The following is a 22453-nucleotide window of genomic DNA, read 5'->3' on the forward strand; positions in this document are numbered from 1 at the left end:
TTTACTTTACTCTTTTCACAGGGGTGTTTGAGGATAACTGGGGAAAAAAAATTGTTTTCAGATAGTGCAGCGGTACACACACACAGAGGCCATCCTGCTGAGAAATTCTAAATTCTCAGAGTTTAGTAGAATTTGCAAGGATTTTACTTTACTCTTTTCACAGGAGTGTTTGAGGATAACCGGGGAAAAAAAATTGTTTTCAGATAATGTTTTAGAAAGCTATAAATCACTAAAGAAATACAAGGGTTTATTGTTTCCCTCATCCAGTTAACAACCCAGCAAACTAAAGATGGTCCACAGTAGCCTTTTTGTACACAAGGGACACAGAACACAGTCAGAGCTGGGGATGTAAGAGAGCTGAAAAAAAATACTTTAGAGATAATGCAACCCATTTCCAAGAATGTTGTAGGGCACAACCCAGAGCTACTACAGAGGGGGGGCGGGCAGGACACAGTGGGGGCTGCTGTTCGTGGAGTGTGTCCTGGACCAGAGCCTGTAGGTAGCTCAAGGGGCGTCCAACCTGGATGGGAGTAAGAGGCCTCCGTGCAAGGTGAATCTCAAGGCTACAGCCAGGTAAGTTGAACTGGCATAGGTAAAATATGGCATGATAGTTGGACTCCAGAAGCAAACAGAGTTAAAGAGAGAGAGAGAGAGAGAGAGAGAGGAGAAGAAGCAAGTTAGTGCAAACATGGAGGCCAAGTGAATTCTGTTAGGCCAAGTAGTGTTAGATGGGGTGTTTCCTGTGCTTTGTATCTGCTTGGGATGAATTGTATTCCTCTCTGCATCCACAGAGCCCAGCCCAAGGCCAGCAGGTACTTTGGGACAAGTCTGTGAGCTGTACAGGGCACCACACGATACTTGTTGTCAAACCCAAGTTCATGTGCCCTACATACAGTGAGCCCAAACAAACTGAAACATTGGAGTTTGGGGCAGAGAAAGGTTTATGGATTAAGAGGACACTGACCAAGAAGATGGGAGACGTTTCTCGGATTCATCTTACTGACTGGCCAAGGTGTAAGGTTTTGAAAGGCAGCATTTTCGGATGACTGTTGCAGGGAACGTGACTTTTTTTTCTTTTTGGTTGGTGGTGAGATAACAGAGTCGTGTTTTGGGAATCTTAATCATCAGCCTTCCGGTTCCAACCAGTCTGGGGTCTATGGACTTGTGGTCAGCATGTAGTCACCATCCTCCACCTGGGTGGGCATCTTCGTTCCCACAGAACAACTCAAAGATGTGTGTCAAATTGTTAGGTGTGCCCCTCGAGGAGGAACTAGGACTCTGTCTATCACTGAACTATTGTTTCTTAACTGCTTTTCCTTTGTTTCTGCATCCTCTCACTTCCCTAATTGGTAACTGCTTGAGTCTGCTCTTTGGAACTCAGGGAAGACCTAGGAGACTAAAGCTTTTTTCCACACATAAGAAATGAGGGACACAGAAATGCTTCTGCACCCAGGAGCGTCCTGCAGGGTCTTGCTCAGTTTCAATTCCCACTTTTCTTTGATATTCCCCAATCCTGACGGGAACAGGGGTGGGACAAGAAACGGAATCAAGTTTTAGATGGAGAGGTTAGTCATAAGCTCGATGGGGACTTGGTTTTAGGGGGAACCCACTCTCATATCTAGGCACTAGATCGGCCGCAGGAGCCTGTCTCATGTATTAGGCCTCTTCCTGTGACCGGGTCTCAAGCCCTTCCCTTAAGTCACCCCCGGCCTGAAGACAAGCAGTAATGTTGCGGGAGGGGGATCCATTCCAGGTCCCTAGAGTGGGCTCTTGTAATGAATCATCGGAGGAGACACACGTGCTGACAAAGCAGGAGACTTTATTGGGAAGGGGCACTTGGGTGGAGAGCAGGAGGGTAAGGGGACCCAGGAGGACTGCTCTGCCACGTGGCTTACAGTCTCGGGTTTTATGGTGATGGGCTTAGTTTCTGGGCTGTCTCTGGCCAATCGTTGTGACTCAGGGTCCTTCCTGGTGGCGTGCACATCACTCAGCCAAGATGGATTCCAGCGAGGAGGATTCTGGGAGGTTGGTAGGACTGGTGTCTCCTCTCTCCTTTTGACCTTTCCTGAATTCTTCTGGCTGGTGGTAGCTTGTTAGTTCCGAATTCCTTACCAGGACCTCCTGTTTAAGTAATTCATGCAAGTGGTTACTACGGTGCCTGGCCAGGCGGGCGGTTTCAGTCAGTTGTTCCCCTAACAGTAATGACACCAACAGGCCCTTTATCACCACTCTTTGCAGAGTTTAACAAACTACTCCCTCCTTGGGAGGTCTCCTGCCTCGCAGCAGGAGCTCTTGCCCTTGGCCCACATGTGCTCTTGTCTGTACCTTCACACCAAAGGGGTGAACTTCAAAGTCCTCCGAGACCTACCCCAAGATCACCTTTCCAAAGGATCAGACCGTTCAGCCTTCCCTTTCACTTACCCAACATCTCAAGACAGTCTGACAGAATCATGCCTTATTTGGCGTACTCCTGCACTTTGCTGCCTCTGTGATTTTTGTCTAAGCTCTTTTCTCTGCCTGGAATGCCCATGTCCCTTTACCTTCCTATTTCCAAATTTTGCATAACTTTAGGGCCCAGCTCAAAGGCCATCTCTTCCAGGAAGCCTTGCCTGGTTCATTATGTACTTACCTCCTTTCCCTCCTAGCAAGTCTCAGGACAGGTGAGCTGCCTCTCACCGATCTCATTTGTAACTGTTTGCTTTGATCACAGGGTTTTGTGTATAACACATTAGTACTTTCCTCTTAAAATAAGGGCACTGGAAGGCTCATCATCTAACAGAGTCCCTGGCATATAGTTGCTCAATACGTGCTAAAGGAATGCAGGGATGGAGGGAAGGGAACCAAACCCACAAACATAACGCATAAAGGGAATTTACCCTGGAGGAGTCCATCCTTGATGAAGTGGGATGGCGTGGTGATTAAAACATGGGCTCTCAAGTCAGTCTGCCAAGCTGATAGACGTTACCAGTACTCACTAATACTGAGTCCTCTATCCGAGTCCCCTGGCTATTGGACAAGGCCAGCCTGCCTAGTTTTGGCCAGTGTTCTATAAACAAAAATGACATGTCACTTCCAGACCAAAGCATTTAATTGCTAGTGTGAGACCTTCCAGCTCTTTCTTCACCTGCCGTAGCTACAGGAGCTCATTTATTCCAGATGGTGCGGCTTCATAAAAGTGGAGTCGCTCTCGGCCTGGGCCGCTGAGTGATGATGTGAAGCAGAGCTCCTCTGACAACCCATGATAAACATGTGGCTTGAGGGAGAACTGAATCTTTGTTAAGATGTTGAAACTTTGGGGCTTGTTTGTTACTGCAACATAGTGTGTCCTATCCTGATTAATACACAGCTTCACCTCTTGCTCCTGCTTGACCTTGGATAATGTTGGGGATGAAGACATTTTCTTCTACCCTTCTAGGTTCTTCTGGCTGGTCTAAGAATTAAATTGACATGATTAACAGGAGATTAACAACAGATTAACAGGAGAAAATCAAACAAAAGTTTAGTAACATGTACACAGGAGAGAGGCCCAGGAAAACTGAGGAACTCACCAAAATGACCAAAGCCCTTCCCTTAAATACCATCCTCAGCTAAAGACAAAAACCGAGGTTGAAGGTGGGGAGAGTCAGCTATGGGAGGTTATAATCACCCAGCAAACAAGGGTGATTGTGATGCAGATGTAAGTCTTTGCCTTCTTCTTTGGTAAGAACTTCCAGAGATTTGGTCATCCTCCTCTTCCTGGTACAGGGAGGGAGGCATCCTGACAAATGGAGGTTTCCCTTACAGATGTATTTCTTACAATAGGGCAACGCCTACTCGGCTTTCAGAGCCCTTCCCAAGTCCACTGTTTCACAGAAAATAACAATAGGCTAAAAACATATCTTAGGGTGGCAAATTCTGTTCCCCTACAGTAAGTTCCTTTATCTCTCTGTGTCGCACCTGTCTCCCTGTGAAAGAGACTAAGACTTCCTATCCCATATAACGTGCTTAGCGAAGTTCCCAGCACCTGGGTACTCCGTAAATGTTAGCTTGAGTTAGCCTGGAGAAAGAACAGTGGGCATCTGCCCCCCTCCCCTTTGCCCCTCTCCTTAGAGACATCGCTAAAGATGTCCACAATTGCCCAGGGGTTATGAAAAGAGCATGGAATCTGGAATGAGAAGATTGAGGTTAAAATCCCAGCAGTGCTTGGGACTGCCCTGGTGGCGCAGTGGTTAGGAATCCACCTGCCAATGCAGGGGACACGGGTTTGAGCCCTGGTCCGGGAGGATCCCACATGCTGCGGAGCAACTGGGCCCGTGCGCCACAACTACTGAGCCCGTGCTCCTAGAGCCCGAGCTCCTCAACAAGAGAAGCCACCGCAATGAGAAGCCTGCGGACTGCAACGAGGAGTGGCCCCCGCTCTCTGTAGAGAGGGCCTGGGCGCAGCGACGAAGACCCAAGGCAGCCATAAATAAATAAATTGTAAAAAAAAATCCCAGCAGTGCCTCCTGGAACTCGGATTCAGGGCAGGTAGGCACATCTTTCTGAGCTGCCTTTTCTTTATCTGTAAAATGTTGTGAACACACAATGAGATGAGGTACACAAAAGCCCTTTGTAAATTGCTAAATGCTATGCAAATGTGAGTTGATTACTTGGATCTATTAACACGCTAGCATCCCACCCCCACCCCACACCATCGCCACTCTGCACCATCCCACGCCACACACATTGCTCCTACAACCGTACCCCCTACCCCTACACGTGCACACAAGATACTGGCAGCTTTAACAGTGACCTGCTATTGGAAGAATGTGCCCATCCAGCTGGGACAATAGAGAACATCTTTATGGTCCCCAGGGTTCTAAAACCAAAAGACCAGCTCTTTGCAAAGCAGGAACCTGGGGGAGGAGAAAGATCACTTCATCGGCACTTACTCTCCCACTTCCTTTACTCATTGTAATTAGCTACACAGAGACAACCTCCCGGGGAGAGCAGAGCCTGTCAGTTTCCAGAACTGAACCCGGGGGCTTTGTCTTTCTGTTCCTCTCCACATAATACTGCTCTCTTGGCGGTCGCTATGCAAACACATCCTGCATTCATTTGCAAACTGGGGAATATTTCATATTTTGAGGCTCAGATAAATGTTCCAACTCCCCAAAAGAGACACAGGTTAGGATTTCTTTGCAAACAGTATCGTGTCAACCCTCCTAGTCTGGATCCTCAGTGATGCTATAGCCTGAGGGGTGACCAAAATCTTGCTCTTCTCAGAGCCCTCACTAAAATAGATGCTTGCCTGTGGTGAAGAGAATCTCAGAAATTGAAGGCATCTCTGGGGCCATCTGCTGCAACTGTGGACCCAAAGGAGGAGCCACTATTCGGCCTCAGAGACAAGTGGGTTCTGCGTCAAGGCCATCAGGGGACTGAAAAGCAGGGTGGCTTTTTATGGAGTCTGGGCTTTGGAATCTGAATGTTTGGGCTTCCCTCCAGCTTTTCCAGGCACCAGCTCTATGCCTTTGGGAAAATCATCTGACCTCTTCGGGACTCAGTTTCCTCGTTGATAAAAATCGTTCCTTCATTCATGCAAAAAATATTTATTGAACATTCACCATATGTCTGGCACTGTTCCAAACCCTGGGGGTACAGCAGGGAACAGTGCAAGGTCCCTGCTCTTGTAGCGTTTATATTATAATGATGGGAGATAGACAATAAACAAATAGGTGTATGTCAGATAACGGTAAGTACTCTGAAGAGACTCAGAGCGGAATACAGGGGACAGTGGGGGACTGACTTTATGTTGGGTGGTCAGAGAAAGCCTCTAAGATAAAAGGAAAGGTAAACTTGGAAAAAGAATATTCTAGGCAAAGGGAACAGCAGCTGCAAAGCCCTGAGGCAAGAAATGAGTTTAGAGGGTTCAAGGCCCAGCAAGGGGTCTGTCCAGGGGGAGTAGAGAGAGGTGGTAGGAAATCCTATTAGAAAGAAAGGTGGGGTCGAACAGATCCTGTGAGGGCTTGTAGGCCATTAGAAGGACTTTGGAAATTATTCTGAGATGGGAAAATGTAGTAAGTCAAGCCATATGAAATTGCTGTTTTTGTAGATCAGAAATGGTCGGACATTAGCAATGTTATATGGTTCAACCTAATAGATGTAAACATGCAATATTGTTAATTTATTATTACTACTTAAAAAAAAACAAAACAGGCTTTTCTATTATTTTGGCAGGATTAATTGGAAGACATTTCTTCCTTCTACTGAGCATGAATCAGTCTCCTTGCAGTTTTCTCCCAATGGCTATAATTCTGCCTCAGGGCAATGCTGTCTGTAGTCGCCACCCCCTTTGCCCAAACGACCCTTTTGATATTGAAACGTAGTTATCATGATGTCATGTCTCTTCTGAGATGCCTCTTTTCTGAGTTAAATACTTCTGATTCTTCAGACCCTTTCTCTTATGATATGGTTTTCTGTCTCTTCCACATCTTGCCTTCTGAGTGAGTTCTGAACAACTGGTAGGAAACAACCTTCCCCACTGCACCCCACTAGTCCGAGGGAGCGTTCTCCACCTCAACCCAGTAGGGTTCTCTGCATTCCTTCACCTCCTAACCATCAATAAGTACAGACACTGTCTTCTGGCTCTTCCTCAAGAGGGAGTGGGGGCCCCTTGATCTTCCAACGGCCCTGAGAACCATCCCCTCCACTGCCGTGGGACATAGTGCCAGATTCTCAGACAAAAATCCCTAGGAGATGGAATAAGAGGGGTTCCCAGGTCCAGCAGCTCGGCCATCGCCGTATCTGGCACCTCAGCCTAGGTTCTTTGGTGTCCCAAGACTTGGAGTGCTCTGTGTGATGGGCCTACTTGGAATTTTTTAATGGCTGGCATCACAATGTCCCAGACCTGGCTTCCAGGATCTAGATCTGTCAACTGTACCGTTTGAGAATCAGGAGATATGGGTTCTAGTCCACGCTCCATTTATTAACCATGTGACCTTGGACAAGTTACTGAAACTTTCTGAGTCTCCGTTTTCTTATCCATAAAATGGAGATAATAATGCTACTTCATCGGCTGAGGGAAGAGCTGGCACAATTGGATATTCAATGAGCATGTTTCCCCACACCCACCACAACATGAGGCCTCCACCGCTCTCCTCTAGTCCAATGGTCCTTCGGCACTGCCCAGACTCTTGCAGTAGCTAAGTGTTCTCTCTGCTTCCATTCTCTGTGCCCCTAGAGTCTGTTCTCCACAGCAGGGCACTGATAGTGATTCCCTAAGGAACTGTTACCCTACTTGGGGAAAAAAAAGAATCTCTTCTTAGTTTCACCATCAATACTGTAAAATTAAACTTTAACTAAAATAACAGAACCTGAGTAATCCTTTTAAAATGTAAATCACATCACTTCACTCCTTTGCTCCGGGCCTTATGGCTTCCTATTCCACTTAGAATAAAATCCACACTCCTTTCATTTCCAGCAGGCCCTACCTTAGCTGACCCCTGCCCACCTCCATCCTCACTTTGTCACTTAACCACTCTAGTTCCACTGACCTTGCTCTCTTGCTCCCTGGACCCCTTTCTTCAATGAAACTACCTGAAGTTTGGGGGGTGCTTAGGATAGGGAAGAAGCTAGCACTTATTAAGTAAATGTGCCAAGCACTTTCATAAATGTGATTATGTACAACATTCAGAAGAATGGGCCTCTGAAGCTAGGCCTTAAAGGGAATTCCCCTATCCTCCATCCCAATACCCAGTGGGACAGTTCAGAAGAGCTCAGCAAATAGACCCAAGAAACTTCTGGCCTCAGAGCCCCCAGGCCTCCAGCTCTCTCCTTCTAATAACCCAAAGGGTTATTAACAGTCTCTTCACTTATTAAAATAATTTTTTATTGGTCTGTCTGTATGTCAGAGAAAGGAGCTGGAATCTCAGATCCTCCTTTGAAAGGGCAGCCCCTCACTAGGGTAGGAAAAGAGAGACAAACCTCATTGTTCAAGAATTGCCCCTTCCTTATGGGAGGACACAGCACCTCCAGCACTGGACACAGGTTCCTCTTGGATTTACAAACTCCATTGGGGGAAGAAAAAAACCTCAGGGCAAATGTAGAAACATTGGGAATTCTGGTCTATTGAGGACAAAAAGCCTTAATATTTGAGTTCAGCCTGTGGGCTAGTTGTGCAGCTCTAATTCAGGGAGCTGGAGTCTGTCAATGACGATGAACTCCCTGAGGGCAGGGAAACACCTTCACACTTTATATCTGTCACACTTTTTATCTGTCAAAAATCAGTGAACTTACACGACCAGAATGGCATTTTTACAAGGCAGGGAATTGGACCACTGATATTTGAGTTTCCTTCTAAGCACGAACAACCAGGATTCCATGTTTTTGATGTCTTCTGTGGATGGGTACCAACCTGGTGGCAATGAAGCAACTCAGATTTTCAGGGCAGTACATTTACACATGCTCCTCACCATTTTCCATTCAGAACCCTTGGCTTCTGTATAATATTTATGGCAAACCAGTGACAAGAGGAAAGATTGAAGTTTTTGACCCTAAGGTTTTCCCACCACAGCTTGTTTCCTTCATACTTGGCATGGGCTCAGCACAACATCTCTGACTCCTTCTGGGACTCCATAATCACAGCAAAGAAAAGAAAAAGAAAAAAGAAAAAAAAAAAAAGACTCAACTCACTCCTATTTAAAGACTCATACCAGGAGTTATCTTTTCAGGGAAGACCTCCACCCCCATGTCAAATGAAGTGATCCTTTTTTGTCATCCCATAGCACCCCATTCTAGCCCCCCCCCCCGCATTTGTGCTTCTGTCATGTTTTTATACCCAGCATAGCTTACCAAGGTATTGACATTTTAAAAAGGAATTGTGGTGCCAGCCGTAAAAGAAATAATTCTTTCTTTCCAAAATATGGTGCCCTCCAGCTAATACCCAATCTCTCTCCTTCCATTCCCAGCCAAGTCTCTGGAAATCCATTGTCTGTGCTTCCTCATTTTTATTACTTCCCCACCTGAACACACTATAGTCTGCCTTCTGATCCTGCCAAACGTTCCAAAGAGATCTTGCTCTAGTCATCAAATCCAATGGTCGCTTTTCAGTTATTTTCCTCTGTTATAGGATCATTTTTAAACAAAGGTTAAATCATGATTTGCATACAAATATAAAATGAATGTGTCAAAAAGTGTATTTAATCCATTAATTAACGACAGATCCAGTAAAATGTTTTAACGGATTCAAAGGAAAATTCAAAATACCACACTCAGATAGGTAAACCAGGAATTCTGAAATGAATTTTTTTTTTAAATTTATTTATTTTTGGCTGTGTGGGGTCTTCGTTGCTGCGCATGGGCTGCACGGGTTTTCTCTAGTTGCGGCGAGTGGGGGCTACTCTTCATTGCGGTGAGCAGGTTTCTCGTTGTGGTGGCTTCTCTTCTTGCAGAGCACGGGCTCTAGGCATGTGAGCTTCAGTAGTTGTGGCATGTGGGATCAGTAGTTGTGGCTCGCGGGCTCTAGAGTGCAGGCTCAGTAGTTGTGGTGCATGGGCTTAGTTGCTCCGTGGCATGTGAGATCTTCCCAGACCAGGGAAACTTCCCAGACCAGGGATCGTCCCCTGCATTGGCAGGCGGATTCTTAACCACTGCACCACCAGGGAAACCCCCTGAAATGAATTTTTGTCCACAAGGCACTAATCAGTTGCACTCTACCATACACAACTGATTTGCATTTCTATGGACAAGAATCCTTTGCATTAACAGTTTTCTACAAATTAGAGGGTTGTAAAATAGCTGATAGACAATGAAAAGCAGAGATAACCTTGATGGGGAAGTTAGACAGGACATCCAACAACCTTTTTAGTCCCTTTTAAAGTCTTTCCTGATACTTCCTTGTCCTGTCTGTAGCATTTCACACTAATGGCCATTCCTAAGACTCTCCCTTTTGCTCTGTGGTGTCACCTCGAATTTCCCCCCACCTCTCTGACTACCCCTTCTCTGCTGAAGTGGGCTCCTCTTCCTCTATCTGTCCCTTAAATGCAGGTAGTATCCAGTGTTTTGTCCTGGATCTTCTTCTCCCTCCTCCCTCTACCCACACTTTTGAAGGTAATGTCATCTATTCTTTTGTCTTTAAGCCACCAAAGTTACGCTGATGACTCTCAAACCTCTATCTCCAGCATAGCTTCCTTCAGAGTTGCAGACCTACATTTTCTTACTATCCCCCCAGCACCTCAAATACAACATGAACTACCTACGAAACCCACCTTTTCTTCCTTGGATGGGGTCCCCTTTTACCCAGCTGCTTAGTCTAAACCCTTGGGAGCCAGGCTTGTCTTTTGCCCCTTCCTCACGCCTCATATCCAGTCAGTCACCAGGACCTGCTGATTCTGCTTCCTTGCTTATGCTCCAGCCTTGCTGCTCTTCCCCATTTCCATTATGGCTGCCTTAGTTCAGACTTTCTTCACTTCTTGTCCGGATTAATATAAGAGCCTCCTATCCAATCTTTCTGTCTCCAGACTGACCCCATCTAATCCATACTTGACTCGGCTGCTGAAATAATCCTTCTAAAATGCAAATCTGATGTGATACTCTCGTCCCTGAAATCATTCCATGGCTCCCTGTCAAGGTCAGGACAAAATTAAGCCCATTAACAAGTCAGTCGAGGGCTTCCATGAGCTGACCCCCTCTGTCCAGCCTTGTGTCTTGTTGAGTCCCTTCTTAGGGTTTAAGGAGACCACTTGTGTGTCTACTTACAGTTCCCCATCATGTGGGCCATGCCATTTCCTGCCTCCTTGGAATGGGTTCTCTCCTTGAAATACTTGTCCATCCCCTTTCACCTTTTCCTAGCTAACTCCTGAGCTTTGCCTCCTGCCTGGAGATTTTCTTACCTCCTGCCCATGTCTGGATTATGGGCTCCTCCTAGGTGCTCCTTTCCTGTGTCCCCATCCCTGGACCCAGGGTCACAGACAAGTTTGTGATTGTTGGTCTATCTCAGGAAAAACTCTGGCTCCCCTGCTTTTCTCTTTCTATGTACTTAGTACACGAGGTTGTCACTGTTTATTTGCATGGCTTCCTTATGAGTCAGGGGCTGGACTCCACATGTATCCTTTTCCCTCTTCAATGTCTTCTTCCTACACAGTTCCTGAGGATGGCTTATCTTCCCTGGGGAGGTTTTGAAGCCGTGTAACTCAGATTGGGACTTGAACCCCCAGTCTTTTAACTGAGATCACACACCTGGTCTCAGGACTTAATGAAGCTCAGGTTCTTGATGTCTCATCGAAGAAAGAATTCAGTGAGACAAAGTGATAGGTAAGAAGTGGATTTATTTAGAGAGAAACACACTGCACAGACGTAGTGTGGGCCATCTCAGAAAGCAAGAGGCCTTGGGAGAAACACACTCCATAGACAGAGTATGGGCCATCTCAGAAGGCGAGAAGCCCTGAAATATGGCATGGTTAGTTTTTATGGGCTGGGTAATTTCCGAGGCTAATGAGTGGGAGGATTATTCCAACTATTTCGAGGAAGGGGTGGAGACTTCCAGGAATTGGGAAGTCTTTGATGGTCCTCCTCAGAACTGTCATGGCGCTGGTGGGTGTGTCACTTAGCATACTAATGTATTACAATGAGCATATAATGAGGTTCAAAGTCCACTGGAAGTCAAATTTTCCACCATCTTGGACCTAGTTGGTTCCAACCAGTTCTTGTCATGCCCTATGGCTATGCAATTCTCCCAAAGGTTGTACCCTGCTTCCTTCCCTCCTGTTTCAGCTTCACCTAATATGAAGCATCTATATATAGCCCCTCTGCCCTATATAGAATCTCAGATAGGGCAGAACAGAAATTGCAGGAAGCCAGTAGTAAGGGGAGGAGAGGAACCTGTGATGAATTGATCTGGACCTCTAGTTTCATTTTTTACACTCATTCATTCTTTCATTCAATGACCCAGTACTGGACACTGTGCTAAGTCTCTGGGGTATGGAGATAAGTAAATAATGCTTTCTGTCCTTCAGAAAGGTGCAGTCCTTGGGGCTTCCCTGGTGGCACAGTGGTTAAGAATCTACCTGCCAATGCAGGGGACACAGGTTCGATCCCTGGTCTGGGAAGATCCCACATGCCGCGAAGCAACTAAACCCGTGCGCCACAACTATTGAGCCTGTGCTCTAGAGCCCGCGAGCCACAACTACTGAAGCCAGCACACCTAGAGCTGATGCTCCGCAACGAGAGACCACTGTAATCAGAAGCCCGCACACTGCAAGGAAGAGCAGCCCCAGCTTGCAGCAACTAGAGAAAGCCCTTGCGTGGCAACGGACACCCAACGGAACCAAAAATAATAAATAAATAAATTTATTAAAAAAAAAGAAACGTGCAGTCCAATAGCAGAGACCTATCTGTATGCAAATAAATGTAATATGTGATATAACTGCTAAATACTAGGAATCTGAACACAGCGCCACCTTAGCAGAAAGAGAAAGCTATTGCTTGTAACTGTTGGGGGTTCCGAGTGAGAACTGCTGCCCTCTGAGCAGGGACTTGAAGGATGAGAAAGACAGCCTAGTTTTTCACAGGAAGAAAGGCATTCCAGGCAGAAGCAAGTGGCCCAACAAAGATACGGAGCTCTAGGTATGGTTTTCCTGGGATCAGCCAACAGTCACAAACTTGTCTGTGGACTGGATGCAGGTTGGGCATACGGGGGCAACCCGGTATTTAAAGAGTTCTGAGATTCTCCCGGACCTATCCCCCCGCGTCCTTGACCCCTCGGGCACCCGGTGCAGCCACCCACACCCGGGCAGGGTCTCCAGGCTCCGGGGGCGCCTGGCGCCGGCGGCGCTGCGGACCTGGTGGTAGCAGCGGCGCTGCCTCTGCCCACCGGCAGCCGCGGCCTCCTCCGCGCGCCTCTCCACGCCTGGTTTATTATGCACGAGGCAGGCAATTTGCCTTCCGCCCCGGGGACCCATCTCGGAGACAAGAAGGTAGTTTGTTCTCTGTAATGGCTTCTGCTGGAGTGTGGCGGGGCCGAGGCGCGAGCGGGGAGCCGGAACAGAGCGGGCGGGGAGCGGGGAGCGGAGAGCGGGGAGCGCGATGCGCCGAGCGCCCCCCAGCGGCCGTCTGGAGCCCGAAGCCGGCGCAGAGGAGGCTGACTCCTTTTCTCTACCCTTCTTTCTGCTGCCCTCTTTGCTTCTTAAGCGGTTTCCTTTGTTTCTCCCATTTCCCCCTGTCTTTCGGCTTCATATTCCTTGAGCCTTACTTAGTGTTTCCTTCCTTCTCCCTCGTCTCCTCCCCATCACGCTCTTCTTTGTGCGGAGACCGGGGGTGAGAGGGCCAGGAGGGATACAGGGATGATTAAAACAGTCATCTCTCCCAGCATGGAACGCAGCCTCGCCAGGAAGTTTGTCTCACTCCCTTCCCGTTCTACGCCATCTCTGCCTCTCTTTTTCCCTTTAGCATACTCCTTATCAGTTTCTTAGCCAACCCTAACCTCTGTCCTTATGCCCATGGGAAGACACCCCCAGCACCCTGCCCATCATATCCAGGTGGTGAAAATCAAGACTGATCCCAAGAATGAGCACCCATTTCTCCTGAGATGTTGCCCATTGCCTCCTCATTCACCAGAGGTGTTTCCTTCCTGAAGCCTAAAGTCTCCCAGGAGAGGAGAGAGAGAGAGAGAGAGAGAGAGAGAGAGAGAGAGAGAGAGAGAGACTGGCAGGCTGGCACCTCCTGGGATGATCTCTTCCCGGTGAGGGGTGACTAAATCAGCCAGTTGACCATCTTCTCAGCTGTAAGGTTCTTCCACAAGGCTCAGGAAGAAGCTGGAAGCTGTCTGTCCCAGGGGTCCCCATGAGGAATTATTCCCCGATTTCATCACCCCCAGCCCTTTACCTGCGCCATCAACACCACCAGGTCAGGCAGTGGAACTTGTGTCCACGCAGTCATCTGCACAGCAGGATATGAACACTGAGGGAACAGTGAGTGCGTGCTATTCGCATTCAGGTGAATGAGCTGTGTGCTCCTAATGGCTTATCTCCCCTCTGAATCTCAGTTCTCTCATCTGTAAAATAAGGAGGTTGCATTGGATGGAGTCAGAGATCTACAAACTGTGCTAATCCGACTCTCTGTTAGGGGTAGAGACTATCCCAGAATACCCCAGGCAGGGGAATGTCCTCTGTGCTCATGATTCAGAAAGTTTCCCTGTGCAAGGGGAGTCCGTGAGTCACCTGAACGAGTGGAAGGGGGTGGCGGGGTAGGCTGGGGCAGATCCGAGTCTGAAAGAAGCAGGGGAAGAGGGGCTGAGCTGGGGTACAAGTGTAGCCACAGGGAGAGAGTGTGGGGACTGCAATGGTTAGAAAGTAAAGGGGTGGAGGGCTGAAGCCCAGAGCTTGAGGACACCTCAGGTGATGTTCTCAGTGTGGGAGAAGTCGAAAGGCTCCTGGGCAGCAAGGAGGGAGTGGCAGGAAAAACCAGAAGGGCCCCAGCAGGCTGGGAAGAAGAGAACAAAGAGGTGCCCAGGCCAGGAACTGAACAGGGACAGTGGACAGGAGCCTGAAGGACATGTGGCTTGGAGAGTGAGGGGGAGCTGTGTGGTGGAGGACCTGGAGGACCTGGACCTTGCTGCTGAATCTCCTCCAAGCCTGTTGTCATCTGAGCACCCTGTCCCCTGAGGTTTGCTGGACTTCCCAACAGTGCAGGGGCACCTCCTCCAAAGAACTTGAGGGTTTATGCTCAAGGCATCGCCGCTTCCTTCTCAGGAAAGGATAAGTGGCTTCTAATTGAAAGTCAGGAAGACCCTGGGCATGTGTGTTTGTGTGGGGGCCAGTGTGTGCACAGGGGAGCCTGTGTAGGGGATGGGGTGTGCCTGGGCTGGGGCAGGGGACGGTGCAGGAATGGGGCTGCTGCTGGGGCTGCGTGGGACTTGCGAGTACCTGCCAGAGTCCAGCCACAGCTCTGGGGAAAGAGGGAGGAGTCAAGGGAGGGCTGAGAACCAGGGAGAGGAGCCGGCCCAGGCTGCGTGCAGTGGCGAGAGGAGAATGAATGGGCCTGACCAGGATGAAAGAGAACAAAGGAGCAGGGGGGAGGCACAGCACGGAGGGAGAGAGACGCCAAATGGAGGAGGAGGTTGGAAGAGAGAGGGCAAGTAGGAGAATGACAGAGCCCAGTTCAGCTCAGTAATACTTGTGTACCTGCTCTGGGCACTGTGGGGAAGGAAGAGGCAGTTCTGGCCTTTAGGGTAGGGGAGCAGATGCAACCACAGGTAATTCCACTATGAGATGCGGGGGCGGTGGGGGGGAGCTGCTATTCTCCCCTGGGGTTTCAGAGGAGGCCGCAGAGAAGAATGAGCAAGAGACTGAGATATACTATATAGATACAGTGAGAGGAGGAGTGTGGCAGGTAGCAATCTGTTTTGAGGGGCCAAGGAGGCCAAGCTCAATGTTAAGGAACGTGGCCCAAGAGAGAATTATTGGTCACGGAAGCCTCACGAGGGCTCTCCCTGCCCCTCAACAGAGGAAGTCAATCACTGTGCCTTGGTGGGCCGCCCAGGGGACGCTCACATATTCTGCTCTGCTCTTTGGTGATACAGACCAAACTATGTCACACCCAGTGCCAGACCTTCCATTGGTGCTCAACAGATGCTCCATGAATAAATAACTGAACCAAGCAGCGTGCCTTGCACCAAACAAGACCCCTCCAAGGAAGACAATTTTTTTTCAATTTTATTGATGAGGGAGTCGAGGCTCTCTCTCAGCTTTGGGAAGAGAATTTAAAACTAAATTCGTAGTTTCCCTGGGCTTGAGCAGTCTGTTTTTCTTTCTTAAAAAAAAAAAGAAAGAAAAGAAAAGCTTAATATGATCATAGGTTTGATTTATTTTTATTAGCTTCCATCCTGGTCAAAATAAAATAATTATAAATTCAAGATTACAGTGAAAATCACTACCATGTTAATTTTTTTAAAAAAGTATGAGAAGTTCATAGGCTATATACATTGCCTTCCACGTTTTCTCCTGTGAATGTTAAAAAATAAATAAAATAAAATCCGGGACTTCCCTGGTGGCACAGTGGTTAAGAATCTGCCTGCCAATGCAGGAGACACAGATTCTATCCTTGGTCGGGGAAGACACCACATGCCGCGGAGCAACTAAGCCCATGTGCCACAACTACTGAGCCTGCGCTCTAGAGCCCGCGAGCCACAACTACTGAAGCCCGTGTGCCTAGAGCCCGTGCTCTGCAACAAGAGAAGCCACTGCAATGAGAAGCCCGCGCACCGCAACGAAGAGTAGCCCCCACTCGCGGCAACTAGAGAAAGCCCGTGAGCAGCAACGAAGACCCAACACAGCCATAAATAAATTTAAAAATAAAAATAAATAAATTTATTTTAAAAAAATCCTGTCATGCAATAGAAATTGTTTTAATTGGAAGGGGAAGGAAAAAGGGGAAGAGAGTGGGAGTGGGGAGAATGCAGGCAGGAACCTGGGAGATGGGGAGACACCCCCGTGAGAAACTGGAATTCTCATCAGTTCCCAGAATAGAACCGGGGGGCCAGTTGAGGCCCCTCCAGGCTGTGGGCGTCTTCTCCTCCAGGGGCGCAGCAGAGCACCCTGTGTCTGGTCCGCACGGCCCCTGGGGGTCTGTCCTGTGGCTTCCCATAGAGCAACTAGCTTTGGACCAGGCACCGGGAGGGCACTGACTCTCCCTGCGTCTGTCACCGTCTAAGAGAGGCACAACACGGTCCAGAAAAGCCTTTGCACTTCAGCCAGAGCCCGCCGCAGTCCCTCCTGGCTCCACTGTCCTCCCAGCTGTGGATGAGTAATGGGTCAGCCGGGCTCAGCATCACCCCTCCCACTCTTCCACGCACCCCCGCGCCCTCCTCCCCTCCACCATACGCAGGGTCTGGAGACCCTTACCGGGAGAAGGGGAAGGCAGGGCACAATTTGTCTTTCTGTAATTATCTGTCAGGTACAGCTTGTGAAGCCTCAGCCACCTCCCACCAACCATGCAAGAAAATAAATTACATACACATGGAGACACGGATGGCACGGTCTTGCCCTCCACTCCCAGCCGGCTCAGCTCCGGGAGAAAAGCTCTGCTCAGGCGAGCCCAGGACTGCTGATACCTGCACTGCGGCCCCCGCCGGCCAGACACGCATCCTCCCTCCTCCCGGCCCTGACACGTTTGCTTTCATCTTTCAGCCTGAGTTCCTTGCTGGCGAGAAGGGGGAGATCCGTTTGGCCTCTAAGAAGTCGTGGTTGCCGAGAAAGAAAGAAAAACACATTTTTGGCCATTTCTGATGAGAAGAGTTGGAGGTGGGAGAGAGGCCTTAGAGTTGCCTGTAATTTCTAAAGTGGACTGTAAGGCAAGCACAGTGCAGTGACTGAGTCTCTTCTCTGTAACAGTGATGGCAGCCACTGTACGTAGGGCCAGCGGATCCAGGCACCGCACTAAGCTCTTTACACACGTTGTTTCATGGAGCCCCACAAGGAAACCCCGTGGAACGGGTGTTTTTATCCGCACTGTGGAGGTGAGTCCTCGGAGGCTCAGAGAAGTCGAGCGACCTGCCCTCAGTCACACAGCTGGTTGTGCCTGACTTGAGGCCCAGCTCTTCACTGTTATGGGGTGGGGCTCCGTGGAGCTCTAGGTCTTGAAGGCAGAGGAGCAGGGGGTGGGCTCTTGTTACTTCCTCTTTAAAATATGCATAATATTGGGCTTCCCTGGTGGCGCAGTGGTTGAGAGTCCACCTGCTGATGCAGGGGACACGGGTTCGTGCCCCGGTCCGGGAAGATCCCACATGCCGCGGAGCGGCTGGGCCCGTGAGCCATGGCCGCTGGAGCCTGTGGGTCCGGAGCCTGTGCTCCGCAACGGGAGAGGCCACAACAGTGAGAGGCTCGCGTACCGCAAAAAAAAAAAAAGAAAAAAATATGCATAATATGATCATCTTCTCTGAATCCCTGTGACAGTTAAAGATAGCAAGTCTTGGTATTTGTAGGGGCTGGAGAAACGAGGTACCTCACCCTCTGCCCTCTCTTCAGTGTCCCTCCATAGGCAGGGAGCTTGGTGCTGTGAGCCTGGTTGGACACAGACATCCTTGAGGACTCAGAGGAACATTGTGGGTCAGGGGTCCTGATCCTTTCTGTGCGCAGGACCCCTCTGTCGGTTTGGTGAAGTCCTCGGGCTCCTCTTCACAACGTTCCCAAATGCATACACTGAAATACGTAAGATTACAAAGGAAGCCAATTATCCTGAAATACTGTTATTGAAAGAGTCACAAAAACCAAATTTGTGACATAGTAATCTACCACCTACTTTAACAATGCATTCAATAACCAGGTCTAGCAGCAGATCTAGTAACTACCATAATTTCCAGGTTGTGATGAGTGTAATGATATTTCAAGAGATCGGCGGCAACCGATGGAATATGAAAGCATCTTGATTTTTATTAGTGCCAGAAGCACAGGTATTGCTAATCTTCCTGGGGCTTATAGAGGAATACTAAATTCACTGAGCGGTTCATGAAAATGTAACGTTTTCTCCAATTCAAGTTCCCAGACCCTCCCATAAATCTAACCATGGATTCCAAATTAAGAGTGGTAGCAATTGGCTGACATACATGTTAATATGAATTAAAAGTGCAGTTTAGGGGCAGACAACTAGGGAGATCAAATAAAGCCTTCCCTCAGACAGAGAGGTTTGACAGTACTTGGGCCTTCCTTTGGCTTGGGTCGCCCAGGACTTTCTGGAATATTCGAGGTGTGTCTATGAATGAAGCAACCAAGGACCAGCGTGTTTCAGGGACCTGCCTGAGAGCCCTAAGGAGTGAGCCACGGAAGTTAGCTCAAACTCTTCAGCGCCCCTGACTCTGCTCCTAGGTGGTCTCCACCTCAACGTGGCCCCTTTTTCCTCTGCCCTCTGCCGTTGAGGTAAACACAGCCCCCCTCTGCTGGGCTCTGCTCCCCTCACCCCTCGGCCCTGCACTCTGCCCTCGGCTACCACGTGGCTCGTGTGGCTCCATGCGGCTCCACATGGCTCACTGCTGCACAGCTGTGAGGAAACTGGGAGGGTCTGGGCTGGGTGGCAGGAGGGAGCTGGGCTCAGAGCAGTGGTGCCAGCTCCTCCACGCTGAAGAAAAAGGCCAGTTTGCCATTCAGGTGGGACAAGGAAAAGCAGCTGGCATTTACTGGAGGGTGAGGAAGTGGGGGCTGGGAGCCCTCAGGCTGGATAAATGGGGCCATGCAAGGCCTTTGGCGATGAAGCTGCCCACATGACATCCTCGGGATTTGAAATGCAGGGGATTCCTTCACTGCCCCAGTCTCCTGGGGCTGCACCATGGAAAGAATGCGAACCTTGGATTCAGAGGGTCTGGCTGTACCCCTGACTTGCCATGAGACCTTGAGCAAATTACTTGACTTTTTTGTGCCTGTTTTGTCAACTGTGAAAGAAGACTAATGAGAGCATCTTCCTCTCTGTTCTCAGGAGGAGGTGGGGCGGTGGGGGGAGAAGGTAAGGCAAAACTGCTTTGTAATCTCTAAAGTGTTTTATCGGTGTTAATTATTATTAACGGGAAAGTACTCTTCTTCCCAGGTCATATTTGTATGGTTGTCTTCTAGAGCCAACTTATTTGAGATTTTTTTTCTTTTTTTTTTGTGGTACGCGGGCCTCTCACTGTTGTGGCCTCTCGCGTTGCGGAGCACAGGCTCCGGACGTGCAGGCTCAGCAGCCATGGCTCACGGGCCCAGCCACTCCGCGGCATGTGGGATCTTCCCGGACCGGGGCACGAACCCGTGTCGCCTGCATCGGCAGGCGGACTCTCACCCACTGCGCCACCAGGGAAGCCCCTGAGATACATTATTAAAGGGCTTATAGCACCTCTGACTTCACAAAGATTCTTTGCATCTTTCTCCTTAGAACCTCGTAATCCTATGAGATGGGTATATTTTTTTCAACTTTACTGATAAGGAAACTGAGGTTCACTTATACAAGGATTTCGTGGCTGAGTGCGTCCAGGAATCCATCTTATGACTCCTTCCAGCATTTGCTTTCATTGTAATTGAGACGGGCTCATTGGAGGGTGGAGACAGCAGTGATAAGAAGGGCCTGGGGAGGTAATACGACGTTGAAATCCTTACTCGAAGGAAAACCGGTAACTGGCACTCTTCACGGTTGTTTCTCATATTCTTGGTTTATCATCCTTGTTGCCAGGTCGGCTGCCCTTACTTACTCGTTAATGGGGAATGTCACGGAGGCTTCAGGGAGACACTCTCTGAAGTGACTTTTTCTGTTCTTGAAGCGCCAAGGTAATTTTTTTCTTGAGCTGGCAGTGCTGCTCTACTCGTGGGGGCATGCTGCCCTCAGGTGGTGACAGTGGTGAACTACAAGTGCACAAACGTTTCTGGGCCCTCACAGTGGCACAAGGCGGGCGATGTAGTAGAATTGTCAAACTGTTTGGTGACCTTGATGCGGCGATCTGCCTCAGGCACAGATGGGGACTTTGTGCATGCAGACATTGGCTTCCAGAAGCAAAGCATATTCATACTACACAATGCTTCATCCCCCAGACCCCAGACTTTTGGCTCTCTGAGCCCCTAGAGAAAGCCAAGAACAGCCCTGAGGTGAGGCTGGAGAGGCCATTGTTCAAGAAACACAATACCCTGAAATCTTGAGCAGGCGTTTTGCAATTTTTTTTTTTTTTTTTTTTTTTTGCCGTACGCGGGCCTCTCACTGTTGTGGCCTCTCCCGTTGTGGAGCACAGGCCCCGGACGCGCAGGCTCAGCGGCCATGGCTCACGGGCCCAGCCGCTCCGAGGCATGTGGGATCTTCCCGGACCGGGGCACGAACCCGTGTCCCCTGCATCGGCAGGCGGACTCTCAACCACTGCGCCACCAAGGAAGCCCTGGCATTTTGCATTTTATCTGAAGTACCTTTATTTTAAGTCTCAAACTATCCTGTGAGATGTTATATGCCCATTTTGTAGTTAAGGAAATGGAGACCTAGAGAGTTTAAATCACTGTTTCTCAAACTTTTTAGTTTGACTATCCTGTTACACTCTTAAGAAGTATGGAGGGGACTTCCCTTGTGGTGCAGTGGCTAGGACTCTGCTCTCCCAATGCAGGGGGCCCGGGTTTGATCCCTGGTCAGGGAACTAGATCCCACGTGCATGCCGCAATTAAGAGTTTGCATGCCACAACTAAGGAGCCAGCTTGCTGCAACTAAGGAGCCCTGGAGCCACAACTAAGGAGTCCGCCTACTACAACTAAGACCTGGTGCAACCAAGTAAATAAATATTAAAAAAAAAAAAAGTTTGGAGAACTCCAAGGATCTTTTCTTTATGTGGGTTATATTATCCATGTTCACCATATTAGAAATTAACACTGAACTTTAAAAATAACCTATTAATTCATAAAAATAACAATAATAAACTTATTTTTGAAAGAAGGAAGAATAGCATTGTTTCATATGTTTGCGAATCTCTTTAACACTTGACTTATTAGGAGACGTCATGTAACCTCTCAAAAATTCATGAGAGAATGAGAGTGAAAAAGGAAAATAATAATTTACTGTTTTTATGAAAATAGTTTCAATCTTGCAGATGCCCAGAAAGGGTCTTGGGGTATCCCCAGGGATCCCAGGACCATACTTTAAGAGTCACTGGCTTAAATAATTTGCCTGCGGGTGCATAACTAGTGTGAAGTGGCGCAGCTAGGATTTCACACCGGGCTTGTCTGATCTCACAGTACATCCTCTGGTCACTCTTTCACATTCACTGCCTCCCTCATTTACCTCTGGGCATCAGGGGCCTCCTCTGTAAAAGAGAGTGGGATTCTGGATGGCTTAAGGCCCTTCTGGGGCTGACGCTTCATGATTCTGTCTGGACCGTGGCAGCTCTGGGCAGATCTGATTCCAAGGCTGCTGCCAGCTTAGGGAATCCACAGTGTTTGAGATTCAGTGGACTGGAACAGTTAGAGCATCTAAAGGAACAGAGAAAGACCCGTGGGGGTCTCCTCACATCCTCCTGAGAAGACAGCTCTGTGAGTCTAAACTTTTCCGAGGATACAGATGTCTCACCCCACCCTCAGCTTGTCGCGTCATCCGTTTCAGCCCCTGACACAGTCACTCAGCCCTCAGGGCTGGGAGAATGGGAATGGGCAGAGGTCCCCATCCCTTTGGCCTGCTTTTAGACAAAAGTTTTGAGGATGCACTCCTCTGAATTCCTCTCACCCTCCTTCTTCATACCCCGCCTTAAAAAACGATTGAGCAGAGAAAGGTTTACGAATGGACATTTCATGTGGAAGGAATAGAATGGGCAAAGTCACAGAAACAGTAAAGTACCAGGAACTTTGGGAAGTTTGTTATTCAACTGGCATTTTTTTTTTTTTTTTTTTTTTTTTTTTTGCGGTACACGGGCCTCTCACTGTTGTGGCCTCTCCCATTGCAGAGCACAGGCTCTGGACGCGCAGGCCCAGCGGCCATGGCTCACGGGCCCAGCCGCTCCGTGGCATGTGGGATCCTCCCA

This window comes from Stenella coeruleoalba, assembly GCF_951394435.1.
Source record: "Stenella coeruleoalba genome assembly, chromosome: 1".
Lineage (NCBI taxonomy): Eukaryota > Metazoa > Chordata > Mammalia > Artiodactyla > Delphinidae > Stenella > Stenella coeruleoalba.